Source organism: Procambarus clarkii, chromosome 3, assembly GCF_040958095.1.
Source record: "Procambarus clarkii isolate CNS0578487 chromosome 3, FALCON_Pclarkii_2.0, whole genome shotgun sequence".
NCBI lineage: Eukaryota > Metazoa > Arthropoda > Malacostraca > Decapoda > Cambaridae > Procambarus > Procambarus clarkii.
Genome location: NC_091152.1, coordinates 17,371 through 37,614, shown reverse-complemented (window position 1 = coordinate 37,614; position 20,244 = coordinate 17,371).

Below are 20,244 nucleotides of genomic sequence, written 5' to 3'. Positions count from 1 at the left end.
CGGGAGGAGTGGTGACCACGAGAGCACTGAACATTCTGAGGTCTGAAGTTGGGGCGACCCCAGACATCAAGTAGTATGGGGGGGCGAGTGCAGGTGCAGCCAGACCGGCGACCAATCAGCGGAGCCGGTAGCGATCAACATGTAGTTTGGTGGTTGGAGTCCGAACAGGTGGCTGGCTGCATACGTATTGCTCACCCTGGCAAGCCTTGCTGGTGTTGTTGTTGTTGTTGGACATGTCTTCCATAGTCGTTTTATATAATTTCAACGACGTGTTTGTGGAGGGAAGAGCGGGCTCAATCTCTTGAAGGAGATTATTGTCACAATATATATATATATATATATATATATATATATATATATATATATATATATATATATATATATATATATATATATATATATATATATATATATATATACATGCGAACAAGCCTTAATGGTCCCCAGGACTATATGCAACTGAAAACTCACATGCCAGAAGTGACTCGAACCCATACTGCCAGGAGCAATGCAACTGGTATGTACAGGACGCCTTAATCCGCTTGTGTCAATTTTAAAGTAATATATTAGTGAATATTTATTTATGTAAATTGCTATATATATATATATATATAACTGAAAACTCACACCCCAGAAGTGACTCGAACCCATACTCCCAGAAGCAACGCATCTGGTATGTACAAGACGCCTTAATCCACTTGACCATCACGACCGGACAAAATGAGGTGATAGCCGAGGCTATTTGAACCACCCCACCGCCGGCACTCGGATAGTTATCTTGGGCATAGCATTTTACCAAATCACCTCATTCTTTGGGGCAACACGTGAGGAACACAAATGCGAACAAGCCTGAATGGTCCCCAGGACATATGCAACTGAAAACTCACACCCCAGAAGTGACTCGAACCCATACTCCCAGAAGCAACGCATCTGGTATGTACAAGACGCCTTAATCCACTTGACCATCACGACCGGACAAAATGAGGTGATAGCCGAGGCTATTTGAACCACCCCACCGCCGGCACTCGGATAGTTATCTTGGGCATAGCATTTTACCAAATCACCTCATTCTTTGGGGCAACACGTGAGGAACACAAATGCGAACAAGCCTGAATGGTCCCCAGGACATATGCAACTGAAAACTCACACCCCAGAAGTGACTCGAACCCATACTCCCAGAAGCAACGCATCTGGTATGTACAAGACGCCTTAATCCACTTGACCATCACGACCGGACAAAATGAGGTGATAGCCGAGGCTATTTGAACCACCCCACCGCCGGCACTCGGATAGTTATCTTGGGCATAGCATTTTACCAAATCACCTCATTCTTTGGGGCAACACGTGAGGAACACAAATGCGAACAAGCCTGAATGGTCCCCAGGACATATGCAACTGAAAACTCACACCCCAGAAGTGACTCGAACCCATACTCCCAGAAGCAACGCATCTGGTATGTACAAGACGCCTTAATCCACTTGACCATCACGACCGGACAAAATGAGGTGATAGCCGAGGCTATTTGAACCACCCCACCGCCGGCACTCGGATAGTTATCTTGGGCATAGCATTTTACCAAATCACCTCATTCTTTGGGGCAACACGTGAGGAACACAAATGCGAACAAGCCTGAATGGTCCCCAGGACATATGCAACTGAAAACTCACACCCCAGAAGTGACTCGAACCCATACTCCCAGAAGCAACGCATCTGGTATGTACAAGACGCCTTAATCCACTTGACCATCACGACCGGACAAAATGAGGTGATAGCCGAGGCTATTTGAACCACCCCACCGCCGGCACTCGGATAGTTATCTTGGGCATAGCATTTTACCAAATCACCTCATTCTTTGGGGCAACACGTGAGGAACACAAATGCGAACAAGCCTGAATGGTCCCCAGGACATATGCAACTGAAAACTCACACCCCAGAAGTGACTCGAACCCATACTCCCAGAAGCAACGCATCTGGTATGTACAAGACGCCTTAATCCACTTGACCATCACGACCGGACAAAATGAGGTGATAGCCGAGGCTATTTGAACCACCCCACCGCCGGCGCTCGGATAGTTATCTTGGGCATAGCATTTTACCAAATCACCTCATTCTTTGGGGCAACACGTGAGGAACACAAATGCGAACAAGCCTGAATGGTCCCCAGGATATGCAACTGAAAACTCACACCCCAGAAGTGACTCGAACCCATACTCCCAGAAGCAACGCATCTGGTATGTACAAGACGCCTTAATCCACTTGACCATCACGACCGGACAAAATGAGGTGATAGCCGAGGCTATTTGAACCACCCCACCGCCGGCACTCGGATAGTTATCTTGGGCATAGCATTTTACCAAATCACCTCATTCTTTGGGGCAACACGTGAGGAACACAAATGCGAACAAGCCTGAATGGTCCCCAGGACATATGCAACTGAAAACTCAGTTTTCAGATTTGGTAAAATGCTATGCCCAAGATAACTATCCGAGTGCCGGCGGTGGGGTGGTTCAAATAGCCTCGGCTATCACCTCATTTTGTCCGGACGTGATGGTCAAGTGGATTAAGGCGTCTTGTACATACCAGATGCGTTGCTTCTGGGAGTATGGGTTCGAGTCACTTCTGGGGTGTGAGTTTTCAGTTGCATATGTCCTGGGGACCATTCAGGCTTGTTCGCATTTGTGTTCCTCACGTGTTGCCCCAAAGAATGAGGTGATTTGGTAAAATGCTATGCCCAAGATAACTATCCGAGTGCCGGCGGTGGGGTGGTTCAAATAGCCTCGGCTATCACCTCATTTTGTCCGGTCGTGATGGTCAAGTGGATTAAGGCGTCTTGTACATACCAGATGCGTTGCTTCTGGGAGTATGGGTTCGAGTCACTTCTGGGTTGCGATTTTCAGTTGCATATGTCCTGGGGACCATTCAGGCTTGTTCGCATTTGTGTTCCTCACGTGTTGCCCCAAAGAATGAGGTGATTTGGTAAAATGCTATGCCCAAGATAACTATCCGAGTGCCGGCGGTGGGGTGGTTCAAATAGCCTCGGCTATCACCTCATTTTGTCCGGTCGTGATGGTCAAGTGGATTAAGGCGTCTTGTACATACCAGATGCGTTGCTTCTGGGAGTATGGGTTCGAGTCACTTCTGGGGAGTGAGTTTTCAGTTGCATATGTCCTGGGGACCATTCAGGCTTGTTCGCATTTGTGTTCCTCATGTGTTGCCCCAAAGAATGAGGTGATTTGGTAAAATGCTATGCCCAAGATAACTATCCGAGTGCCGGCGGTGGGGTGGTTCAAATAGCCTCGGCTATCACCTCATTTTGTCCGGTCGTGATGGTCAAGTGGATTAAGGCGTCTTGTACATACCAGATGCGGTGCTTCTGGGAGTATGGGTTCGAGTCACTTCTGGGGTGTGAGTTTTCAGTTGCATATGTCCTGGGGACCATTCAGGCTTGTTCGCATATATATATATATATATATATATATATATATATATATATATATATATATATATATATATATATATATATATATATATATATATAAAATATATATATATATATATATATATATATATATATATATATATATATATATATATATATAAATATATATATATAAAGAGAATGTCTGTCTATGTAATGAGGCCACATGCTGGAGGCTGCAGCCATACACAGATTTATTTTAAAATTTTTTTATTAATATATTATTAAGGCTTATTATTACTAAATTAATGTTTTTGTAGAGGGAATGGTCTGGGGTAGGGAACGGGCATAGGTTGGTCAGTGTTGACTTTAGCTAAAGGATTTAGGAATAATTATTAATTATTCTTATCACTCCCCCCCCCCCCTACCAATTTAATTAAAGATAATTGTAAAATAATGCTTGAGATGGCTGAAGACTTTTTCGTACTTTGAAAAAACCTAAATTAAACACATAAAGATGTTTATTGGTCCTGATTTAAGTTAAAGGAAGAGGTACAAAGGTGGTGGTGGGGGTGGGGGGGAGGATACGGGATTTAGAGGTGGAATGAAGAGAGGGAACAGGGGGAGTGGTGCAGGTGAAACAGGGAGGAACAGGGGGTGCTGTACAGGTGATACAGGGATGGGGATGGGGGAACAGGGGGAGTGGTGCAGATGAAACAGGGATGAAGAGGGAGAAACAGGGGGGAGTGGTGCAGGTGAAACAGGGATGAAGAGGGAGAAACAGAGGGAGTGGTGCAGGTGAAACAGGGATGGGGATGGGGGAACAGGGGGAGTGGTGCAGGTGAAACAGGGATGGGGATGGGGGAACAGGGGGAGTGGTGCAGGTGAAACAGGGATGGAGATGGGGGAACAGGGGGAGTGGTGCAGGTGATACAGGGATGCAGAGGGAGAAACAGGGGGGAGTGGTGCAGGTGAAACAGGGATGGGGATGGGGGAACAGGGGGAGTGGTGCAGGTGAAACAGGGATGGGGATGGGGAAACAGGGGGAGTGGTGCAGGTGAAACAGGGATGGGGATGGGGGAACAGGGGGAGTGGTGCAGGTGAAACAGGGATGGGGATGGGGGAACAGGGGGAGTGGTGCAGGTGAAACAGGGATGCAGAGGGAGAAACAGGGGGGAGTGGTGCAGGTGAAACAGGGATGGGGATGGGGGAACAGGGGGAGTGGTGCAGGTGAAACAGGGATGCAGAGGGAGAAACAGGGGGGAGTGGTGCAGGTGAAACAGGGATTAAAGGAAAATTTATATAAGTAGATAGATGGATGTTTACATTGATTGCTAAATATATACATTGACGGATAGACGTCTATCTATCTATCTATCATAGATAGATAGATAGATGGACTCATATGTCTTTCCATCCATCTATCTGATGGATGGAAAGACATATGAGTAGATGGATGGATAGACAGAAGAGTTGATGGACGGATAAATGGAATATAAATGGAATATAAATGTATATAATGATAAATGGTTGGTTTATGGGAAGATAGATTGATGGATTGACAGATATAAGTAGATAGATAGATGGATCCATTGATGGATTCATTTGTGCTTATCTCTTGAGGTTCTTCTTGAGATGATTTCGGGGCTTTAGTGTCCCCGCGGTCCGGTCCTCGACCAGGCCTCCACCCCCAGGAAGCAGCCCGTGACAGCTAACTAACACCCAGGTACCTGTTTTACTGCAAGGTATCAGGGGCACAGGGTGAAAGAAACTCTACCCATTGTTTCTCGGCGGCGCCCGGAATCGAACCCGGGACCACAGGATCACAAGTCCAGTGTCCAGTGTGCTGTCCGCTCGGCCGACTGGCTCCCCGGTCGGAGGGGAGCCGGTGAACAGGCGAATCAGGTTAAAGAATATCTGTCGATTTGCTATTGCATCAACTGAGATTCGATATGGGACCATTAGGATTATAACCAACGAACTCTCTCCGTTTAGACGGTAAGCCTCCAGTTTGTGTGTGTGTGTGTGTGTGTGTGTGTGTGTGTGTGTGTGTGTGTGTGTGTGTGTTTGTGTGTGTGTGTGTGTGTGTGTGTGTGTGTGTGTGTGTGTGTGTTAGAGAGAAATAGATGTAGTAGATATAAAAAAATGGAAAAATACATATATTTGATAGGCGGGGTCCAAGAGCTAATAACTCGATTCTGCAGATACATATAGTAAATACAAGGAGAAAATAAATACACACACACACACATTAATTGATAATGGACTGTTTTGTGTGTGTATCCATGTGAACTATTGTTAAGACCGACAGAAATGTGAAGCTATGTGTGTGTATGTGTACCTGTAATTGAACTGACATGTGTACGGTAATTATCTGTATGTGTCCATTTTATAGGTACACATTAGTGAATGTGTATTTATGTAAATTGATTGACATATGTACGTGTGCGCGCGATTAGTGTTACTTTAATTTATATGGTTAACATTTATACGGTTGAATGACATAGTTTCCCATTATTGTCACATTTTTTGTTACATGTCTACTATTGTCAAGATGGACAGACACGTCCAGCTATGAGTGTTTATGTGTACCAGTAATTGAACTGACATGTGTACTGCAACTATCTGCGTGTGTCCATTTTAAAGGAATATATTAGTGAATGTTTATTTATGTAAATTGATTGGAATATGTATGTGGACGCTCGGTTAGTGTAACTGTAATTTATATGGTTAACGTTTGAATGACATAGTTTCCCCTCATTGTCACATTTTTGGTTACTATTTCGCTGTTCACTCTCACTCTCTCTGAATCCCGTGGACTAATTGTGCTCACGTGTGTTTGTGTAGGGAAGGGGGAACCATAGGCTTTTCACACAATAATTTGCAACTATTTGCTGAGAAACCATTCAAAAGATCATCTAAGTTTTTAATAAGGGTTCTTTTTCCTAACATACAAGTCAATCACACAGTACCTAACCTCAGTCAGAAACACTTTTCTTACTATATCTCGCAACGTCTTTTGCATATATATCCTATCTTAAATAATTAACAATTTTAATTCATAACTGCCAACCCCCCTCCCATCCAAAGCTTTCAAAGCCACCAAACATCATTCCTTTCCCTTAACCTCTCCCAAATTATCTTTTGCACCAATTCACAAACAAGGGGGCTTTATAGCTGAGTGGACGTCGCTCTCGACTCGTAATCGTAGCTCATTCGATCCCACGGTGATGGAACAAACGGAAATCAGCAGAGTTTCTATCATTCTGATGCCCCTGTTACCTAGCAGTAAATATGTACCTGGGCGTTAGACAGCTGTTACGGGCTGCTTCCTGGGTGTGTGTGTGTGTGTGGAATGTTTTTTATTAGTTAGTAATAATTGATTGATTGACAGTTGAGAGGCGGGCCGAAAGAGTAGAGCTCAACCCTCGCAAGCATAACTAGGTGAACACAACTAGATAAATACTAACCAACCACGATCTCGACAATCCATTACACACACAACCCCCCCTCCCCCTCCCCTCCCCCCAAACTCCCAAAATCGTTCTACCTAAATCAATAAAAAATTAAAACAAATCAATTAATTCACCAAAAATACTAACTATAAATAAAGGAACCAAATTTGAGACATACAGCGACTCCAGCGTGGTCTAGTCGGAAGAGAACGTGTTCTCATCTGGATAGATTGCGATCGAGTCTGTCGGAACGGGTGTGTAACTGCAGGGCACAAATATTTGTGTGTCCCCTCCTGTAGCTGCCTCTGTTTCGACAGGTTCCCTGGATAGCTGGAATTGACCTGGCCCTTGGAAAGTGGGGAAGGGGTGAAATCCGTTGGGCCCACGGATGGATACCTTGGATCCATGGACCTAGAGCAGGTCTAATCACCTGGGATTCGAACCCACGGTGGGAATAAGGGAGGAGATATGGGAAGGGGGGTGGGGGGAAGGATGTTTCCCTGGAACCAAACTTCACATAAACCCGGACACTCACACACAAACCCTCACCCGAACACTCACAGGGGCACTCACACTCACACACTCCCATAGACTGTGATAAGGGAGACCATCTGAGGGGACACAGATGGCTTCCTGGACCCACAGGTATAACCGGACACACACACACCCGGACACTCACACACACTCGCCCGGACACTCACAGGGATATACACACTCACACACATCCATAGACACAAACTGTGATAAGGGAGACCATCTGAGGGGACACAGATGGCCTCCTGGACACACAAGTATATATCAATATTTAATTTAATATTTATTATTTAATTTTATTAAATAAGTAATCAAATTAATGTTTTTTAATAAATTATTTTTTTATTAAATTATTAAATAATTATATTAATAAAAGAAATTAAATTAAATTTAATAATTAAATATTTATTATTTAATTTACAAATATGACAGATTTTTTAAATATATATATATATATATATATATATATATATATATATATATATATATATATATATATATATATATATATATATATATATATACATGCGAACAAGCCTTAATGGTCCCCAGGACTATATGCAACTGAAAACTCACATGCCAGAAGTGACTCGAACCCATTCTGCCAGGAGCAATGCAACTGGTATGTACAGGACGCCTTAATCCGCTTGTGTCAATTTTAAAGTAATATATTAGTGAATATTTATTTATGTAAATTGCTATATATATATATATATATATATATATATATATATATATATATATATATATATATATATATATATATAAAATATATATATATATATATATATATATATATATATATATATATATATATATATATATATAAATATATATATATAAAGAGAATGTCTGTCTATGTAATGAGGCCACATGCTGGAGGCTGCAGCCATACACAGATTTATTTTAAAAAAATTTTATTAATATATTATTAAGGCTTATTATTACTAAATTAATGTTTTTGTAGAGGGAATGGTCTGGGGTAGGGAACGGGCATAGGTTGGTCAGTGTTGACTTTAGCTAAAGGATTTAGGAATAATTATTAATTATTCTTATCACTCCCCCCCCCCTACCAATTTAATTAAAGTTAATTGTAAAATAATGCTTGAGATGGCTGAAGACTTTTTCGTACTTTGAAAAAACCTAAATTAAACACATAAAGATGTTTATTGGTCCTGATTTAAGTTAAAGGAAGAGGTACAAAGGTGGGGGTGGGGGTGGGGGGGAGGATACGGGATTTAGAGGTGGAATGAAGAGAGGGAACAGGGGGAGTGGTGCAGGTGAAACAGGGAGGAACAGGGGGTGCTGTACAGGTGATACAGGGATGGGGATGGGGGAACAGGGGGAGTGGTGCAGATGAAACAGGGATGAAGAGGGAGAAACAGGGGGGAGTGGTGCAGGTGAAACAGGGATGAAGAGGGAGAAACAGAGGGAGTGGTGCAGGTGAAACAGGGATGGGGATGGGGGAACAGGGGGAGTGGTGCAGGTGAAACAGGGATGGGGAGGGGGGAACAGGGGGAGTGGTGCAGGTGAAACAGGGATGGAGATGGGGGAACAGGGGGAGTGGTGCAGGTGAAACAGGGATGCAGAGGGAGAAACAGGGGGGAGTGGTGCAGGTGAAACAGGGATGGGGATGGGGGAACAGGGGGAGTGGTGCAGGTGAAACAGGGATGGGGATGGGGAAACAGGGGGAGTGGTGCAGGTGAAACAGGGATGGGGATGGGGGAACAGGGGGAGTGGTGCAGGTGAAACAGGGATGGGGATGGGGGGAACAGGGGGAGTGGTGCAGGTGAAACAGGGATGCAGAGGGAGAAACAGGGGGGAGTGGTGCAGGTGAAACAGGGATGGGGATGGGGGAACAGGGGGAGTGGTGCCGGTGAAACAGGGATGCAGAGGGAGAAACAGGGGGGAGTGGTGCAGGTGAAACAGGGATTAAAGGAAAATTTATATAAGTAGATAGATGGATGTTTACATTGATTGCTAAATATATACATTGACGGATAGACGGATGCATAGATGCATCCGTCTATCTGATGGATGGAAAGACATATGAGTAGATGGATGGATAGACAGAAGAGTTGATGGACGGATAAATGGAATATAAATGGAATATAAATGTATATAATGATAAATGGTTGGTTTATGGGAAGATAGATTGATGGATTGACAGATATAAGTAGATAGATAGATGGATCCATTGATGGATTCATTTGTGCTTATCTCTTGAGGTTCTTCTTGAGATGATTTCGGGGCTTTAGTGTCCCCGCGGTCCGGTCCTCGACCAGGCCTCCACCCCCAGGAAGCAGCCCGTGACAGCTAACTAACACCCAGGTACCTGTTTTACTGCAAGGTATCAGGGGCACAGGGTGAAAGAAACTCTACCCATTGTTTCTCGGCGGCGCCCGGAATCGAACCCGGGACCACAGGATCACAAGTCCAGTGTCCAGTGTGCTGTCCGCTCGGCCGACTGGCTCCCCGGTCGGAGGGGAGCCGATGAACAGGCGAATCAGGTTAAAGAATATCTGTCGATTTGCTATTGCATCAACTGAGATTCGATATGGGACCATTAGGATTATAACCAACGAACTCTCTCCGTTTAGACGGTAAGCCTCCAGTTTGTGTGTGTGTGTGTGTGTGTGTGTGTGTGTGTGTGTGTGTGTGTGTGTGTGTGTGTGTGTGTGTGTGTGTGTGTGTGTGTGTGTGTGTGTGTTAGAGAGAAATAGATGTAGTAGATATAAAAAATGGAAAAATACATATATTTGATAGGCGGGGTCCAAGAGCTAATAACTCGATTCTGCAGATACATATAGTAAATACAAGGAGAAAATAAATACACACACACACATTAATTGATAATGGACTGTTTTGTGTGTGTATCCATGTGAACTATTGTTAAGACCGACAGACAGGTGAAGCTATGTGTGTGTATGTGTACCTGTAATTGAACTGACATGTGTACGGTAATTATCTGTATGAGTCCATTTTATAGGTACACATTAGTGAATGTGTATTTATGTAAATTGATTGACATATGTACGTGTGCGCGCGATTAGTGTTACTTTAATTTATATGGTTAACATTTATACGGTTGAATGACATAGTTTCCCATTATTGTCACATTTTTTGTTACATGTCTACTATTGTCAAGATGGACAGACACGTCCAGCTATGAGTGTTTATGTGTACCAGTAATTGAACTGACATGTGTACTGCAACTATCTGCGTGTGTCCATTTTAAAGGAATATATTAGTGAATGTTTATTTATGTAAATTGATTGGAATATGTATGTGGACGCTCGGTTAGTGTAACTGTAATTTATATGGTTAACGTTTGAATGACATAGTTTCCCCTCATTGTCACATTTTTGGTTACTATTTCGCTGTTCACTCTCACTCTCTCTGAATCCCGTGGACTAATTGTGCTCACGTGTGTTTGTGTAGGGAAGGGGGAACCATAGGCTTTTCACACAATAATTTGCAACTATTTGCTGAGAAACCATTCAAAAGATCATCTAAGTTTTTAATAAGGGTTCTTTTTCCTAACATACAAGTCAATCACACAGTACCTAACCTCAGTCAGAAACACTTTTCTTACTATATCTCGCAACGTCTTTTGCATATATATCCTATCTTAAATAATTAACAATTTTAATTCATAACTGCCAACCCCCCTCCCATCCAAAGCTTTCAAAGCCACCAAACATCATTCCTTTCCCTTAACCTCTCCCAAATTATCTTTTGCACCAATTCACAAACAAGGGGGCTTTATAGCTGAGTGGACGTCGCTCTCGACTCGTAATCGTAGCTCATTCGATCCCACGGTGATGGAACAAACGGAAATCAGCAGAGTTTCTATCATTCTGATGCCCCTGTTACCTAGCAGTAAATATGTACCTGGGCGTTAGACAGCTGTTACGGGCTGCTTCCTGGGTGTGTGTGTGTGTGTGTGGAATGTTTTTTATTAGTTAGTAATAATTGATTGATTGACAGTTGAGAGGCGGGCCGAAAGAGTAGAGCTCAACCCTCGCAAGCATAACTAGGTGAACACAACTAGATAAATACTAACCAACCACGATCTCGACAATCCATTACACACACAACCCCCCCTCCCCCTCCCCTCCCCCCAAACTCCCAAAATCGTTCTACCTAAATCAATAAAAAATTAAAACAAATCAATTAATTCACCAAAAATACTAACTATAAATAAAGGAACCAAATTTGAGACATACAGCGACTCCAGCGTGGTCTAGTCGGAAGAGAACGTGTTCTCATCTGGATAGATTGCGATCGAGTCTGTCGGAACGGGTGTGTAACTGCAGGGCACAAATATTTGTGTGTCCCCTCCTGTAGCTGCCTCTGTTTCGACAGGTTCCCTGGATAGCTGGAATTGACCTGGCCCTTGGAAAGTGGGGAAGGGGTGAAATCCGTTGGGCCCACGGATGGATACCTTGGATCCATGGACCTAGAGCAGGTCTAATCACCTGGGATTCGAACCCACGGTGGGAATAAGGGAGGAGATATGGGAAGGGGGGTGGGGGGAAGGATGTTTCCCTGGAACCAAACTTCACATAAACCCGGACACTCACACACAAACCCTCACCCGAACACTCACAGGGGCACTCACACTCACACACTCCCATAGACTGTGATAAGGGAGACCATCTGAGGGGACACAGATGGCCTCCTGGACCCACAGGTATAACCGGACACACACACACCCGGACACTCACAAGTAGTAGGGATGGCAACGCACAGGTGATATTTTGTTTTGGGAAAATATCACGTGTGTGAGCCATGGTTTTCAGGTCCAAAGGGGGAAAATATCCCGCGTGTGAGCCATGGTTTTCAGGTTCCAATATCCCGTGTGTGAGCCATGGTTTTCAGGTTCCAATATCGTCTGTGGACCGCCAGGGTTTTCCGGCGAATTTGGGGAGTCACAGATTTGGAATTAGGGAATTCTTATAATGAAAAATAATGGCATACGAGTTTGTTAAAGTTCTTATGAGAAAAATAATTTCCGAGACATAGAAGTTTGTTAAGGCCTTATGGGACAAATACAAATAACGTATAGCTCTTTAGGGCTTCCAGGAGAACTCTACGGACATGTTTTACATGTTTTCAACTTACAAAATCGTCTATGTAAGCCTTAGTTATTCATATAAATTTAGAAAAACACCTGTGTAAGTCATGGTTTTCAGGGTTTCGTACATCACACCCCCCTCCCTCCCCCCTTACCTCGCAATCTCTCGCGTCACCTTTATTTACCTTACGCCCGGCCAGCCAGACCTCTTATCTTATCTTCTCCATAATAATATCTGGACCGTCCCTCCTCTCTCTCTCCTTTCATTCAGTTCAACTATTTTCCAACATCGTATGTTTGCTCCTTTTCATTAAGCAAGTCAGTTTTACACAAATAAATCATGTTAGTAAGCATGTTCTAGCTCACGTTCCCCCACCTTAGTCCCTTGTCGTATAATGAATACTATCATTCCAATCCCTCTAAAATTTAAAATAATCATATTTCAAATGTAGTTCAATACAGTAATTTAGTTACCAAGCTCCAGCGCTTGTCCTCCGCCTTAGCTCTCTCTCGTATCTTCGTTAGTATCAGTCCAATTTCCCTGAAATTTTTACCCTCTGTATTTCGGGACACCGTAAATAAGATCAAAACAGTTACCAAGCTCCAGCTCTTGTCCTCCGCCTTAGCTCTCTCTCGTATCTTCGTTAGTATCAGTCCAATTTCCCTGATATTTCTACCCTCTGTATTTCAGGCACCATAAATAAGATCAAAACAGTTATCGAGCTCCAGCGCTTGTCCCCCACCTTATTTCGTTTATACAAGATCGTTAGTAACAGTCCAATTTCCCTGAAATTTTTACCCTCTGTATTTCAGACTCCGTAAATAAAATCAAGTCAGTTATCGAGCTCCAGCTCTCGTCCCTGCCTTAGTTCTCCTTCGTATCTTTGTAAATAACCCATCAATTTCCCTAAAATTAAAAGCAGACATACTTCAAAGTTAGTAAATAAGATCAAGTCAGTTACTGAGCTCCAGCTCTCGTCCCCCACCCTCTTCCACCCTCAAGTCTTTGTAAATAAACCATCAATTTCCCCGAAATTTTTACCCTCTGTATTTCAGACATAGTAAATATGAAGTAAACAATTATAAAACTCTAGCTCTTGTCCTCCGTCCAAGCTCACTTTTGTAAATTCATTACTCTCAGTCCAAATCACCCAACTACATTTTCAGACATAGTAAATAAAAACCAGTTCAGTTATCAAGTTTCAACTCTTGTGCCCCAGCTTAGTTCATTTGTGCAAGTTCTTTATTTTCCAACTAAATCACCTGAGATTTAAGATCACCTTATTTTCTAACGTAGTAAAATTAATCTGGACATTAGCAAAGCTCCATTTCCTCAGCCATAGATCATCAGACATAAATATATTCGATCAAGTCCGTCTCCAACCTATCTGTTTATCAGAGTAATTACTTTACCCTTCTCATCCCCAACGTATCAATCCCCAACGTATCAAAACCTTCAATAATCATACTGTATTTGCATATTTTCTCTATATTCAGCTGTGTTCTTCACATTTTGCCCATGTTTTCTGTGTTCACTCCATGTTCTTCAAATGTTCACAGTCCCATTCAGTTCATATTTTCACAAGTATCTCCATTTTTTCTGTAATCTTTCTCTTAGTCTCATTACTTTCTCTACAAATTCTAGTCATATTTTCTATGTTTTCATGTTCATCACATGTTCTCTTTACAACTTTTATACTCAATATTCATGCTAACTTCCATATTTTGTGTTCTTTGTCAATATTCATGTTCCTCTACAAGTTCATGTTCCTCACAAGATCACTTCGTTTTTCACCTTCACTTACATGTTTTCTACATTCTTTGTCATATTCTCCATGTTCTTCACAAGTCCATTGTTCATTCTTTGTATTCCCTATTCTCCTTATCATGTTTTCATGTTCTCTGTAAGTTCATATTCCCAGCATGTTCACTGTATTCATCAACTTTTCTTACATGTGTTCTTTGCCATGTTCCCCATATGTTCTCTGGGTTTTTCCCCTTACATGTTATCTAACGTTCCTTAACTAAAAAAATCTTTCACCAATCAACTAAAAACATAGTCACTTTCGTCATTTCTCAACTAAACTTATTATCCAGTCAACTAAAAATAGTCAGAAATAGCCTCGTTCAACACTGTTCTTAACTAAAACAACCTTTCTCTTAGCTAAAAATTGTCAAAGGAAACTTCTTTCAGCACTTTCTTAACAGTCGCTATGTTTCATCAAGAAAAAATTGTCAAAGGAAACTTTCCAAAACTGTTCATAACTAGCTTTTATCCATCGTCAATCAACTAAAAATAATAACTTTAATCATTTCTTAACTAAACTTATTCCCCAGTCATCAGAAAATAACCGTGTTCTTCATGTTTCATTGTCATTTCTTAACTAAACATATTCCCCATTCATCAGAAAAATAACCGTGTTCATCATGTTTCATTGTCATTTCTTAACTAAAATTATCTGCCAATCATCAGAAAAAGTCATGTTCATCATGTTTAAGCTTTTGCTCAACTAAAAGTATTCATCGATCAACTAAAAATAGTTACTTCATCATGTTTCCTTGTCATTTCTTAACTGAAATATCACTTCTCTCATCTGAAAATAGTCAGGATTAACCTCATTCAACACCGTTCTTAACTAAAACAGCCTTTCGCTTAGCTAAAAATTGTCAAAGGATTCTTTTCAGCACTGTTCATAACTAACTTTATCCATCGTCAAGTAAGAAAATATAGTCAAAGATATCTATCATCGTCGTTCTTAACTGGCATTATACTTTGTGGAGCACTAAAAATAGTCAAATGTAACTTTTTCAACACTTTCGTAACTAAAATTATATGTCGCTAAGTAAGAAAAATAGTCAAATGTATCTTTTTCAACACTTTCGTAACTAAAATTATATGTCGCTAAGTAAGAAAAATAGTCAAAGGTGCTCTCCGTTACACCAAAGTTACTCTTTGAGAAATCAAAGACACTCTTCAATACATCAAGGACTTGCTCAAAGATACCAAAGTTACACTCTAAGACATCCTTCGAGACATCAAAGTCATCCTTTAAGACTTCAAGGGCACTCTTCGAGATATCAAAAGACACTCTCAAACACTCAAAATTCACTCGCATCCTCAAAGTTATTCTCAGAGTCATCAAAAAGTTAATCTCAGTCATCAAAATGCTATTCTCTAAGTAGCCTTTCGTTCATCAGAGAAACTTTCTAAGACATCTTCGTTCATTAAAGTTAATCTCAGAGGCATAAAAGTTATTCTCGGAGCTATCAAAATTAATCTCTAAAACAACAAAAGTTAATCTCTATCATCAAAGTTGATCTGCAAGATATCTTCGAGACATCAAAGTTACTTTTCATTACATCAAAGACGCATTCAAATACTACCCATGTTCTCAGAAGTCATTCTCTAAGCCATCAATGTTCTTCTCTAAGACATAAAAGTTATTCTCTGTCATCAAAAGTTATTCTCTGAGCTAACAAAATACTACTCATGTTCTCAAAGACATTCTCCAATTCATCAATGTTGTTTCAAAGACATCAAAGTTAATCTCAGAGTTATCCAAAGACATTCTCAAAGTCATCTAAAGTTATTCTCTAAGACATCAAAGTTATTCTAAGAGTTATCAAAAGTTATTCTCAGTCATGTTATGTTATTCTCTAACTCACTTCCATTCATCAAAAGACATTCTCTAAGCCCTCAAAGTTATTCCCAGAGTCATCAAAAAGTTATTCTTCAAAACATAAAATTTGCTCTGTAAGATATCTTCGTTCATCAAACTTATTCTCAGAGATATCTAAAGTTATTCTCAGAGTCATCAAAAGTTGTTCTCTAAGGCATCAAAGATGTTCTCTAAATCATAAAAGTTAATCGTTAAGTCACCTTCGTTCATTAGAGAAACTTTCCAATCCATATTCGTTGACCAGAGTTATTCTCAGAGTCATCAAAGCGATCTCTAATTCATCTTCGTTCTCCAAAAAGTTGTTCTCTAAGACACCTTCATTCATCAAAGAAACTCTCCTTCTTCCATCATGTTATTCTTTAAGACATCTTCAGTCATAAAATTTTCTCTCCAAAATGTAACTAGTTCAGCTTTTCATACAAAACCTGCACTTGTTAAAATATATTTCCTTAGTCGCTTTACCCTAAAACTGTTCTCTGAACTACACTGTTCAAACCTACGTAACCTATCCTCTCCACCAAATGTTACTTACCAAACTTAACCTGCATAACCTAACTTTACCTATCTTACCTTACCTTACCTATCTTACCTAACCTAACCTAACTTTACCTATCTTACCTTACCTATCTTACCTAACCTAACCTAACTTTACCTATCTTACCTTACCTATCTTACCTAACCTAACCTAACTTATCCTGCGTAACCTAACTTACATAACTTAACCTAACTTTACCTATCTTACCTAACTTAACCTGCATAACCTAACCTGCTTAACTTAACTTACCTTACCTTACCTATCTTACCTAACTTACCTAACTTAACCTGCTTAACCTAACCTGCTTAACCTAACTTACCTTACCTATCTTACCTAACTTACATAATTTAACCTAACTTACCTTACCTTACCTAACTTAACCTAACTTATTTAACTTATCTTACCTATCCTAACGTAACCTAACTTGCTTTACCTAACTTAATCTTACATTCCCAAACTGATGTATCCTAACTTATCTAGTCAAACCAGACATGATCTAACTTACATAAGTATTCCTTCTTGTCTTTTGTGTTTCGTCAATCATTGTCTCATATTCATTTACTCATTTCATTAGTTAATTTCTCAAATGGTCACTTATGCATTTCAAGTGCTATTTGTTAGAGATTGGATATTTAAGCATTTCAAAGAATTTTTGTTTTATAATCTTACATTCCCAAACTAATGTATCCTAACTTATCTAGTCAAACCAGACATGATCTAACTTACATAAGTATTCCTTCTTGTCTTTTGTGTTTCGTCAATCATTGTCTCATATTCATTTACTCATTTCATTAGTTAATTTCTCAAATGGTCACTTATGCATTTCAAGTGCTATTTGTTAGAGATTGGATATTTAAGCATTTCAAAGAATTTTTGTTATATATGGGCATTTCCTCATTTCAAGGGTTAATTTCTCAAATGGACGTTTTTGCATTTCAAGTGTTTTTTGTTTAAGATTGGGTGTCTAATCATTTCAAAGGATTTTTGTTATATATGGGAACTTACTCGTTTCAAGGGCTAATTTCTCAAATGGTCATTTTTGCAGATCAAGGGTTATTTGTTAAAGTTCATCAAGTTGCCCATAAGTTGTATTTATTATGTTTGTTATCATTTATTCTTATTCCCCAACCCCTTAACCTAACCTCTTGTAATCGTAGTGTATTTGGTAGGTTCTATCATATGTTCTTATTCCCCAACCCCTTAACCTAACCTCTTGTAATCGTAGTGTATTTGGTAGGTTCTATCATATGTTCTTATTCCCCAACCCTTTAACCTAACCTTTCAGATGTAGTTTATTGTGTTTTTGACATATTTGTTGAATATATTATCCTTTTCCTAACCTTTCAGATGTAGTTTTGTTTCTCCTTTTTGTATATTTTTACCCAAACCCACCATCCCACTTAACCTTCTTTCCTTCTTTACTTTGATTCTCCTACTCCTTCTAACCTCCTTTTCTATCTCCCTTATTCTCTCTCTTCCTCCCCCTCTCTCTCATTTGCTCAAATGCTCTCTTGTTTCTCAAATTCAAGTCTTATTGCTCCCATTCTCACACCCTCACTCTCATTCACTTAGTTTTTCTTTTTCTCAATTCAAGTCTTAGTGCTCCCATGCCCACAATCTCTCTCATTCTCTCTTCTTTGGTCCCATTTTCTTCCGCCCCCTCTCTCTTACTCCTTGCTCTTCTTTCATGCTCTCACTCCCTTGAGCTCTTGTTTCTCAATTTGAAGTCTTAGTAGATCTGATTCTTTACTATTGTAATTTTTATTATTACTAAGATAAAGAATGAACTTATATGTGAAAACAAAGTAAAAGAAGGAAAGAAGGTTAAGTGGGATGGTGGGTTTGGGTAAAAATATACAAAAAGGAGAAACAAAACTACATCTGAAAGGTTATGAAAAGGATAATATATTCAACAAACTACATCTGAAAGGTTAGGTTAAAGGGTTGGGGAATAAGAACATAAGATAGAACCTACTAAATACACTAAGATTACAAGAGGTTAGGTTAAGGGGTTGGGGAATAAGAACATATGATAACAAACATAATAAATACAACTTATGGGCAACTTGATGAACTTTAACAAATAACCCTTGATCTGCAAAAATGACCATTTGAGAAATTAGCCCTTGAAACGAGTAAGTTCCCATATATAACAAAAATCCTTTGAAATGGTTAAATACCCAATCTTAAACAAATAACACTTGAAATGCAAAAAACGTCCATTTGAGAAATTATCCCTTGAAATGAGTAAATGTCCATATATAACAAAAATTCTTTGAAATGCTTAAATATCCAATCTCTATCAAATTGCACTTGAAATGCAAAAACGTCCATTTGAGAAATTATAATTCTTGGAAATGCTTAAATATCCAATCTCTAACAAAATAGCACTTGAAATGCATAAGTGACCATTTGAGAAATTAACTAATGAAATGAGTAAATGAATATGAGACAATGATTGACGAAACACAAAGACAAGAAGGAATACTTAAGTTAGATCATGTCTGGTTTGACTAGATAAGTTAGGATACATCAGTTTGGGAATGTAAGATTAAGTTAGGTAAAGCAAGTTAGGTTAGGATAGGATAGGATAGGTAAAGTTAGGTAAGATAGGGAAGGTAAGGTAAGTTATGTTAAGCAGAATAAGTTAGGTAAGTTAAGTTAGGATAGGTAAAGTTAGGTTAAGTTAGGGAAGGTAAGGTAAGTTATGTTAGGATAGGTAAAGTTAGGTTATGAAAGGTAAGTTAAGTTAGGATAGGTAAAGTTAGGTTAAGTTAGGGAAGGTAAGGTAAGTTATGTTAGGATAGATAAAGTTAGGTAAGATAGGGAAGGTAAGGTAAGTTATGTTAGGATAGGTAAAGTTAGGTTATGAAAGTTAAGTTAGGTAAGATAGGTAAAGTTAGGTAAGATAGGTTAAGCAGGTTAAGTTAGGAAGGGTAGGTAAGGTAAGGTAACATAGGTAAAGTTAGGTAAGATAGGTTAAGCAGGATAAGTTAGGAAAGGTAGGTAAGGTAAGGTAACATAGGTAAAGTTAGGTTATGCAGGTTAAGTTAGGTAAGATAGGTAAAGTTAGGTAAGATAGGTAAGGCAAGGTAAGATATGTTAGGATAGGTAAAGTTAGGTTTAGGAACGTTACGTTAACTAAGTAACATTGGGTGGAGAGGATAGGTTACGTAGGTTTGAACAGTGTAGTTCAGAGAACAGTTTAAAAGGTAAAATGTCTAAGAAAATATATTTAACAGAAGTGTAAGTTTGATATGAAAAGCTGAACTAGTTACATTTGGAGAGAAATTTTATGCCTGAAGATGTCTTAGAGAACAACAATGTTGTCTTAAAGTATAACTTGATGGAAGAAGGAGAGTTTCTTCGGTGAACCAAGGTGACTTAGAGATCAACATTGATGAACGAAGATGTCTTAGACAGCTTCTCTGATGAACAAAAGGTTACTTAGAGAATAACTTTTGTTAGCTCTTTGAATAACTTTGATGACTCTGAGATTAACTTTGATAGCTCTGGGAATAACTTTTATGATTTTGAGAACA